This window comes from Acomys russatus, chromosome 20 (genome assembly GCF_903995435.1).
Source record: "Acomys russatus chromosome 20, mAcoRus1.1, whole genome shotgun sequence".
NCBI classification, from domain to species: Eukaryota; Metazoa; Chordata; class Mammalia; order Rodentia; family Muridae; genus Acomys; species Acomys russatus.
The window spans coordinates 42,190,957-42,202,217 of NC_067156.1; the positions used below are offsets into that span (position 1 = coordinate 42,190,957).

Consider the following 11,261-nt stretch of genomic DNA (forward strand, 5'->3'; position numbering starts at 1 on the left):
GGACTGCAAACGTAGTTTACTTTTAGCACTCTGTAATGCTGACCAAAAAGAGGTGTGCTGCCTTTCCCCATAAGTGCCCCATTCAGTACATAAATAACACAGAAACTCAGTTAAAGGGATTTTAATGGGGCTAATTATACTTCGTGAACCTTTCCTGCTTTCTCCTTTTTCACCCTACCCTGGGAGTTATTACACAGCACCACTCCCCAGGAACAGCAGAGTTTCCTCAGCCAGGATCTTCACTCTTTTTGGTGTCTGTCCACACACCTCCTTCAGCTGCCTGAAGTAACTTCCTGTGCAAATCAGCTCCAAAAAAGGCCCGAGGAAGGTACAGGACACACTGGGAGTTTGAAGACTGTTTTCTCAAGTGTGGCAAACCAGTCACATTCTGTGTTTGAGAGAGGTAATCCTTTTGGAAGGCCCAATTAAACTAGTAAACAAACAAACAAAAACCAAAACCAACCAACCAAACAAAAGCAACATATTATATTATACATAAATGATTCAAATTTGTAAGATGAGTTTCCAGGTCATGAAAGAAGGGCAAAAGGAAATTCCATATGAGGCTGCCATTGTCTGCCATACTGGTCACCGTCTAAACATGGATGGGAAAGCTGCGTTACTGGCTTCTGTCCTCTCGAGATTATTTAAGGCAACACGTTCTCAGGACTAGGTAATGTGAATAGAACCAAGGCTCTCTGTATTGTAGGTATTAGTAAGGGAAGACGTGATATGTTAAGTACTGAAACCTGCTAAAAATTTAAGACTCTTGTTCACAAAAGTCAGAGGTGAACTTTGTTGAAGGACTTCACCCTTGTGACTTCACGGGCCCGTGATGTAGACAATACACACCACCCATCCGTTCTCCATCACCTCGTTCTTCCAGTTGAGTGTTCCACCTATTTTCATTTGATTTATTCAAGGCATGTCCTCAGGTAGCCCATGATGGCCTGAAACTCACACTGTAGCCAAGGATGAGCTTCACCTTTTCATCCTAATGAATGCTGGGAGTATAGGTGTGTGCCTCCTCACCAGGTTTCTGTGGCATTGGGATGGAATCAAGGGCTTTGTGCGTGCTATGCAAGCACTGAACTAACACCCCCCCACACACACACACCCGCCCCTGCCCCCCCACTGAGCGGTCTTAAGCATTTTAATTTTCAGTAGTCTGTATTCTCAGGTATTACTCAAATTCATTGTTGTGTGGCAAATTTCCAGATTAGTTTTTTTTATTCAATAAAACAAATTCTAAGTTTATCTGATTGCATTTTCACTTATTTAATTTAATAATATGTAACTCTTTTTCTTTCTTTCTTTTTTGTTTTTTTCTTTTGGGACCCTGGTTTCTACTGTGTAGCTCAGGATGGCCCCAAACATCTCTATAGTCCATGATGGCTTGGAACTCTTGATCCTCCTATTTAGGCTCAGAACTGCTGGGACTATAGGCATGCCCCACCTTACCTGACTGATGATATTTCTAATTGTTAGTTTTGGTCTAGCTTCAGATGTGGTGGTGCAGCCCAATGTATATTATAGTTGTTACACTTTCTCTATGAAACAAGTATTTCTCATCAAAAACACCTATGTTCACAAATGTGGTACATAAAAGGCTCATTTTCTGCTACACATAACATTAATGGTGAGTAATCACCCAGAAAATAGGGAGTTTAAAGCTCATCCTCTCCCGTAAGATGCTGGGTGAATATGCTTTCAGCCTTGAGCTCTGATTTGGTTACAGATGGAAGATGGCAGAATGGATATTGATGCTTTTCCAGGAAGTTGGTAATTATATTGGAGACAACTAGATTGCACACATTTTTGCACACTTGGTGCATCCTGCAATACTATCTGGATAATTGAGGTCCAAGTGATTTTTTTGGCATCTAATTTACCACTTCTCCGGCTCATGTGGGAAGTTTAGATGCAGCCATACTGTCTTAGGAGGGAGGCCTACTTTACTTGAGTAAGTTACAACTTAGTACACCAATTGTCACACAACTAGCATATTTGAAGTGAGGGTGTAAAAAAAAGAGTTGACATTGAAGATCAGGCAAGTTTTCTCCAAGTCCTTGTCCCTGAGATGGGAATGGACCCTAGTGGTACACAACCCCAGCCCCATGAGACCATACACAAAAACAAATCCTTAGTTCTTAATGTACGTAGCCACAGTCCAGTTCATCTGATCAATGAACATTCATTTACGCTATAAATACAAAAACTGAGGCCATAGTGCTAATGCTTTTCTTTCACCTTTATTCTCCATGTATAAATAAAATGGTTTTTATAAAGACAGTGTGTGTGTGTGTGTGTGTGTGTGTGTGTGTGTGTGTGTGTGTGTGTGTGTGTGTGTAGAGGTCAATGGATAGCTGTGGGAGTTGCTTCACTCCCTCTAACATATGTCCCAGGGATTAAACTCAGGTGATGAAAGCTTGGGGACAATTGCTTTGAGCCACTTAGCCATGTCTGCAGCCCATGTTGTGTTTCTTCTTCTTCTTCTTCTTCTTCTTCTTCTTCTTCTTCTTCTTCTTCTTCTTCTTCTTCTTCTTCTTCTTCTTCTTCTTCTTCTTCTTCTTCTTCTTCTTCTTCTTTTTTTTGGTTTTTCGAGACAGGCTTTCTCTGTGTAACCTTGGCTGTCCTGCACTTGATTTGTAGACCAGGCTGGCCTGGACTCACAGATATCCACCTGCTTCTGCCTCCCCACTCCTGGGATTAAAGGCATGTGCCACCACGCCTGGCATGATGTTGTGGTTTTTAAATTCCAATCATTTTGACAAGTGAAGGTCACTTTACTTCAACCCCCACCCCCAAACACATTCATCCCTAGGAGACTGGGACATGGTTAATATTTTCTCAAGAGGAACTCACGAAAGATGAAGTCTTTCTCAGATGAAATGAAAGGTATGTTCCACTGGGCCCCATGAAAGGGACAGTGTGTCCCCTGTTGAGTTGACACTTAGTGCCCAGCTTCCTTGCCACGTGAACGCCTGCTTGAAGCATCAGCTGTGATCCAGGCTTTGAAAGCGAGCCTGAAAATGGCTTTCAGAGCTGGAAACACCAAGCTACATGAGCAGCAATCACTCTGTGTGGATGGATTGTTGTGGGCAATGTCACTGAGGAGAGTAGAAGTGGGGAAGAAAGGCTCTTCTGGGGTGGGGCCCAAAACCCCGAATGGTAACTCTATGTAGAGAGTTTCCTTTTTATCCTTTGGCTTAAAGACAAGTCATGCCATTAAAGGCAAAACAAGTAGAAGACTATTTCTTTCTGAAGTTAACTTCATCCGTGTTAAGTGGAGTTTATTTGGCTGATGATATTAATTGGAAATAGCTTTTCAACATCTCTTGATTTGATAGGAGTAAGTGTATGACAGAGAACTCTGTCTCTGGCCTATTTCTCCTTATTATTCTTAGCTTTTGAACACCACAACACTTAAACATTCTTTTTTTTTTTTTCCTCTCCCCATCTCTCTTGCTAACCTTACTCGCTAAGAAAAACTGTGTATGAGGCAGTTTTATTTTTGTGTTACACTGTGGCAATGCTGTTGACAGGTCCTTAGGAGTCTGTTGGAGGTGTACACTCTCAGACATGGAGGCCGTTATCATGACCTCACTGATGGGGCTCAGTTGATTCATGGACATCAGATAGGCCCTAATAGCTGGCCAGAGTACAACAGTCCATCTGCACACACACTAGCTCCTCGAGCCCATAGGTACAAGCTCAGCACTGTGTGGAGTATGCCATGAAGTCCTGGGCCATTAGCTGGACAGCAGCACTTCATCCCTCACAGAGAACCAGGCAGAGGCAGCATATTCTTGTCAGCCATTAAGCACAGCCATGAAGAGGTGATACCTAGTGGACTCGAAGACAGGTTGGGAAGGCCTTTGCTGATAGGCAGCATTACTTTTGAAAATCTATCTTGGCAAATTTAATGTACTCCAGATCCTTCCTTTTAACCTCAGAGTCCCTCCCTACATGTGGGCTGGGCAGTTAGACAGTGTTTGTTTAGTGACTTGAGGTGGAGAAGATGAATTCCCAAAGACTCAAATGTTTTAATAAAGATGAGTGGCAGAGCTTGTGATGTGATTAGGTCCCTGTCTGCAGGATGCTTTTGGATGAAGTGTGGTGTAAGCCCATCTGCTCATTTCTACTCCTTTTGAACAGTGATGGGCATGGAGGGCAAACAGGCTAATGATCTTGCTGATGTACTGGATAGTTCTTGCAAGTAGTTGGTACCTCCCAGAGCAAGCCTGGCAGGAGGCTGTGTGTCATTATTTGAATTCTAGGCCTGGGAGTGGCAGCAGATTCTGAGCCTCTCAGAAAGACGGGTCTCTCCTTTCTTGCTTCGGATTTGCTGGCAACTGGCCCGTTAACAGTGCACTGCTCAGCCAAAGATGGAGTGCTGGTCTAGAGGGACTCAAAATGGCTCTGTCGTTTTCTAGATGACAGCCCCTATTTTCCACTGGCTTTGGCACATGTGCTATCATCCATCTCTGTCAAGAAGACACTTGCTTATCTGGTGGCTAGAAACGCTTTTGGTAAAATCACGTGACCGCAGTTCATCAGTCTTCTGAGAGAGTTGTTGATTTTGTTAAACTAAGTTTAAACTCCACTGTGGCTTTCTGAGATGACATCTATTTTTATTAGATATTTGTCATGATTGTTTATGCCATGCACAAAGCAGAGAGAAACTTCAGGAAAAGGCAGGTTAGTCAGCTTCTGGAGTGAAATAAAACAAAGGGCATGACGTGCTGGAGTGTACTTCTAATTTCATTTTGTTTGTGGCCATGCTTAAGTCGGAAAAGACCTGCTAAAAAGGATAGCAGTAGAAAATAAAACAAAATCCGATGGGCAGGCAAGATGGTTCAGTGGGTAAAGGCATCTGCTGCTAAGCTGACCCTGAGCTCTGGAGTACTAGCCTTTGATCTCACATGGTGAAATGAGAGATTATATTACTGAAGGTTATCTTCTGACCTCTATATGAATGCATAGCAAGTGTGCTTATATGTGTACATGTACATGTACTCACACACATAGACACACACACACACACACACACACAAAATGAATTTAAGCATAAAAAAAACCCAAATGCACTATAATGTATGTTTCACAACAAATGTTGGAATTAGTAACTCAAGCAAGGTATGGTGATGCAGGACTTTAATCCCAGCACTTGAGAAGCAGAGATAGGATGCCTGTGAACTGGAGGCCAGCCTGTTCTAAATAGTGTGTTCCATGACAGCCAGGGCTATGTAGGGAGACCCTGTCTCAAACAAACAAACAAACAATTTATAAATCATTGTTGTAATTTAACAAATGCTATAAAGTACCAACTAACAGACTCTGAAATGTCCTTGATTCAAATTCAATTTGAAAATTTTTTATTCATATTGAAAAATCTTTAATTTTTCTGATACTATCTCAGTTTTGACAGTCCTGGTTATAGCTTTGTAGGTGAAGAAAGATTTGACTAGGGTTTATGTGAATTGTTGTTTGTTTGTTTTATTGGTTTGTTCTTTGGTTTGTTTGTTTGTTTAATTTTGTTTTTAATAGGACTATCAATGGAACCCAGGGCCTGAATTCACTGTGGACAAGCTCACTACAACGGAGCCATATCTGATGGGTCTTTACCAGACTGACATGCTTTGCAAGTCTCTGAGGAGTTCATTCCACTGTGAGTCTTTTTTAATTAATTAATTAAATTTTGTTTTTTGAGACAGGGTTTCTCTGTGTAGCCTTGGCTGTCCTGAATTTGCTTTGTAGACCAGGCTGGCCTCGAACTCACAGCAACCCATCTGCCTCTGCGTCCCGAGTGCTGGGATTAAAGGCATGTACTACCACAGCCGGCTCCACTGTGAATCTTTTGGTTATATAGAAGCTCATGGTCAAGAAGGTTCTTAACAGTGTCCAACACAAAGGAAAGTTCATCTTAAAACATTAATTCTGGGTGTGGTGGCATATGACTTTTATCGTAGCACTCTGGAAGCAGAGGCAGAAGGATTTCTGTGAGTCTGAGGTCAGCCAGGTCTGTATGAGTCCCAGGTTATATGAGACATAGCCCTGGCTGTCCTGGAACACACTATTCAGAACAGACTGGCCTCCAGTTCAGAGGCATCCTCCTATCTCTGCTTCCCAAGTGCTGGGATTGAAGTCCTGCATCACCATACCTCGCTTGAGACAGGCAGAGCTACATAGTAAGACCTTGTCTCAAAAAACAAAATAACAAAACAAAACAAAACAAACAAACAAAAAAGCCCCTAATTTTTATGATGCCTCTGTGTGTGTGTGTGTGTGTGTGTGTGTGTGTGTGTGTGTGTGTGTGTACTTGGACACGTGTGTGTTCCAAGCTTGTCTATAGAGTTCAGGGGATAATTTTGTGGCATTGGTTCTGTGGTTCTCCCCCCCCCCCCTTTTTCTGAGTCTCAGAAATTTAACTCGGTTCAGCAGACTTGCTTGGCAAGTGCCTTTACTCCTTGAGCCATCTTGCTGGTCCCATATAATTTTTATTTAAATTTGTTAAAAAGTTTTATCCACAATTAATATGAGATGTTTAATTTTAAAATTTTATTTATTGTTATTTTGTATGTGTATGGTGTCTGTGTGTGTGTATGTGTGTATGATGAGTGTGTGTGTGTGTGTGTGTGTGTGTGTATGTGGAAAGAAAGAACAAGTTTTTTATTTTATTTATTGTTATTTTGTATGTGTATAATGTATGTGTGTGTGTATTTGTATATGTGTGTGAGTATGGTATACATGTGGAAGGAGGACAGTTTTATTTTATTTATTGTTATTTTGTATGTATATATTGTGTGTATGTATGCTGTGTGTGTGTGTGTGTGTTTGGACATATGTAGGCATTCTCCTTCCACCAAGGGTTCTGGGTATGGAATTTAGGAAGCCAGGCCTGGGTGACAAGTACTTTAACCCACTGAGCCACTTGGATGACCTACAACTTTTTTTTCTTTCTTTGTTACACTAAAGATTGAACCCAACATCTCATTGATGTTAAGCAAGTGCACCCGCGTGTTGAGCCATCTCCCTGGCCCAAAGGCAATGATCCTGAATGTTGAAATGTACATCTGTGTCCAGCTGGCCTCTCTCAGCCTTGCTAGTGTGAACACATCCCTTTTCTCTCTTCCTCCCTTCATCCAATCACAGACTCTAGATTCTGCCTGACAGTGGCTGGGAGTCCACTGGGTGGCCTTATTCATGAGGATGAATGAGGGAGGAAGAGAGCCGGAAGGGACATCTCCTGGCAGCTGTCTCCCTTCAGCCGTTTAAAACTGAATGGCTATGACAGTCACCAGAGATGCAGCTGGTCAGGGCTATTTTGAGATGTACCGTCTACCAGAAGCCCTGTGATAGAGAAGTGGCCACAAAAGCAGCAGCGGGGGCCACGCGGTCTTCCCGGGAGTTCCAGTGGGGAGCTGTGAAGTGGCTTTGGCCTTACAACTGCTCCCTCCAGAGAAGTTTTATTTGGCTCTACCGCTTTTCATTCAGCAAACTAGTGAAACAGACGTGAAGAGGAGGACGTGGGCTCGAATGTCACTGACAGGAGAAAGTAGTCATGAGACATTGAATATTTAAGAAAACCTGGAAAAGGAGCATAGTGATTGAGGGGGAATCAGTGGGCAGGCATCAACTGGCCCCTCCTAAAACTAAAGAGTCTCAAAACATTAAAAAAGTGAATGGAAAATCTTAAAAAAACAAAAACAAAGACAAAAAAGAGGGCTGGAGATATGGCTCAGTGGTTAAGAGCACTGGTTGCTCTTCCAGAGGTCCTGAGTTCAATTCCTAGCAACCTTATGGTGGCTTAGAGCCATCTATAATGTGATCTGATGCCCTCTTCTGGCCTGCAGGAGGACGCACAAATAGAGCACTCATATATAAAATAAATAAATCTTAAAAAAAAAAAAAAAAAAAAAAGAATGGAGGGATAGGGGTATAGATCAGCACCCAGGAGGCCCTGGGCTCAATTCCCAAGCACAACGGAAAGCAGATACGCATAGCTAGAGTCCTAGCACTCAGAAGGTGAAAGCAGGCGGGTCAGAAATTTAAGGTCAGCCTTGGCTACCTAGAGAGGTTAAGACCATCCTGAGCTACATGAGATGTTATAGGGAGAGGGGCATGGATAGATTCAACTGACTTTGTTTGGAAGGGGCTACTGTACCAACTTTAAGATAAAGAGTGGCACATCTTTTCATTTATTTAACTTTAATTTTTGAGAGAGGGTCTTATTATGTAGCTATAACTGGCCTAGAATTCATAGAGACCGGTTTACCTCTGTCTCCCATGTACTGGGCTTTGAGCACTGAGTTACCACACATAATGAGGGGTGAAATGTCTAAAAAGAAGGAAAGAAGCAGTTTCAATAAAGGTTATCTGATTTAAGCAGCCTTGTTTGTTTGTTTGTTTTTGTTTTGTTTTGTTTTGGTTGACTTAGCTTTGGTTCTTTGAGACAGGGTTTCTCTGTGTAGCCCTGGCTGCCCGGGAGCCTCCTTTGTAGACCAGGCTGACTTCTGAACTCAAGAATCTACCTACCTCTGCCTGAATATGGGGATTAAAGGCCTGTGCCACCACAGATGGCATCATTAACAGGTGCCTCTTTTTTACCTTGGATCTTTGACTTTTGGGAGAAAAAAAAATCAAATTAAAGAACGAAACACAATGCATATAAACTTTAGCCCTACTAGTTTGAGCAAGACTTTTCCATGGTAAATCCTTTGCATTTTTATCACCTATCAACCAATCTGTCTGTCTATCTATCTATCTATCTATCTATCTATCTATCTATGAGAAGGTCTCATTAAATATTCTGGCCTGAAACTCCAAATATAGACCAGGCTGGTCTTGAACTCACAGACTTCTATCTGCTTCTGCCTCTCAACTGCTGGCATTAGAAGGGGAGAAAGCCCTGTCTCCCACATACGTGCAGACATCATCTCTTGTACCTCTTGATTAGTCCTCTCAAGGCATTTCTTCAATGAATCAGGCACAAAAGTGACTGCTGGTGACATTTAGGACAGTTATCCTCTATCTAAAGGTTTTGTTTCTTAGCCTAGAATAGGGTTTGAAGAAGCCATTACTGGATCTGTAGACATAGAAAATGCCCTTTAGCATCCAGTATAAGCCGGTTGACAGGCTTAATATCATGTGGAATTGACCCTTGACTTTCTCTTTCCTCACTACACACATATCATGTCCTGCTATTATTTAGAAAATACTCTATTCCTTCTGCCTCTTTTCCTCCTTCCTTCCTCATTAATCCTACAATATATATGATAGTGGGCTCTGAAAAATTGAATAATTCTTTCTTATAATAGGCAGGATTATTTGAAAAATAATTCAGAAATATCATATAATGAAAAAAAGTTGTAGTGAGAATTTTGGTTTCTTTTTCTTTTTTTTTCTTTTTTTTCTTTTTTCTTTGAGTCCCCCAAGGGGGTGCACTGTTCCTGGAGGTCCTGCAATACAAGGTTGATGTGTGCAGTGGACCACGCAAGCTCCTATTCCAACTCCTACGTCCAAAAATCTATTGTCCTCAGATAGAGGATCTATCAGATATTAAACTGATAAGAACAGATACTACACTTGATCTTAGCCAAAAGGCCGAGAAGTGGTAAGAATTTTGCTTTCTTTAAAAATCCAGTTATGTTATGTGAACATGTTTCTGTTTTAATCCCAGGTGTGGGATATGGGGCTGCTTCAGACTGCCCACAGCTGCTAACTATGATTGTCTCATGTTTCTGCCAGTGTGTGACATTTGGAATTTTGTGAACACTTCAGAGGATATAAATTCCAGAGCTTTGAGAGAGGCTAGAAGAGCTCTGAAGAGGTGGCTGCTGCTCCTCTGTTGCTGCAGTTTGTTGTGGTTTGTCAAGTGGTCATGCACAAAGAGAGGGAGTAGAAGAACTTGGACATCCTGTCAGTGAAGACCAACCCTGCCCCAAGGAATGTAATGTCCCTAATCAGCAGGAAGTAGTCTAAAGAGACCAATGTCCCCTTCCTTCTCTTACTTTCTCACCTATCTAATGTTGGGTGGTTGGAAGGGATTGAGGTGGAGAAAGATGGTAGTATAGGAGCCCAAATAAAATAGCTAAGAAAACTACCGCCTATAAGAAATGTTTGGATTTGTAGCCTTTGTGTGAAAACAAAAGTTGAAGCATGCTACCTAGAAATCTAAAGGCTCAGAGGAAATAAATAGACAAAGCCCAGATACATGTAGTTTCATAAATGAGATTCATTACATTCTAATAAAACCCAGCACAGACATCACATTAACACAAAGTCATCGCATTTCAGTGGTCACACCGATGGGAGGTAATCACACATCATCAGTGCTTACTTCCTAACAGTGTGCCTCTGGGTAAGCAACAAGTACTGTGGGCTCTTATTTTCCACTCTGTAAAATGCAAGCCAAGCTTTACCTCCATGGTAGTCGTGGGGATGTCGCAGCCGGTGCCTTGGCCAAGTGTTGCATTAGCAGGCAGCATCTCCAAGTCTAGCTCAGAAGGACTCAGAGACCATTCAACATCTAGGAAGACCTCACATTTACATTGTTACATCATTGCAAAAGCCAATGAGGCAAGTTAATAAATTAATTTTTAAAAATTTGCTCTTGGGCCAGGAGGGGTGGCACACGCCTTTAATCCCAGCACTTGGGAGGCAGAGGCAGGCAAATCTTTGTGAGTTCAAGGCCAGCCCAGTCTACAATGTAAGTACAGGACAGGCAGAGCTCCATAGAAAAACCCTGTCTCAAAAACCCCTCCCAAACATATTCTTTTGTAATCTCACATACATATGCAATGCTTTTAAATCATACCTACCTCTTAATCTCCCTTTCACCTCTTCTTAAATGCTACAGCACCCCCAAATACCCATCCTAACTTCATGCTCTTTTTCTTTTTTATTGAATAAACTAGTGAATCAAGTCAGCCCCTGGGTGTGGGACATTCCTTGGGGTATGATTGTGTATGTTTCCAAAACTGACTCCCTTACCAACAGCCATCAACTACTACCAGCTTGTCAGGGGTAAGGCTTGTGAGTTCCTCCCTCATCTGCACTGGACGGTTGACTGTAGGCTACGAACTTTTTCAAACCTACTTTATTTGGGGTTCTTTAATGCTTACACCTCCCTTCCAAGCCACCAACCATAGACAGGAGAGAAAAGAGGTTAATGAGAACAGGAGAAATAGACCTTCTTAGACTCAGTTCTTGGGAGCAATTCCATTGGTGTAGTCAGCAGGATTTCAGCAGACCCATTA

The 11,261-nt window shown here is 42.1% G+C and overlaps 1 non-coding gene across 1 annotated transcript; it reads right to left on the reverse strand.

The window, feature by feature from the left end:
* Positions 1 to 9,436: 9,436 nt before the first annotated feature.
* LOC127204831 (U2 spliceosomal RNA) lies at positions 9,437 to 9,618 on the reverse strand. Its single transcript, XR_007832528.1, has one exon. It is a non-coding gene; the product is annotated as a U2 spliceosomal RNA (small nuclear RNA).
* Positions 9,619 to 11,261: the final 1,643 nt, after the last annotated feature.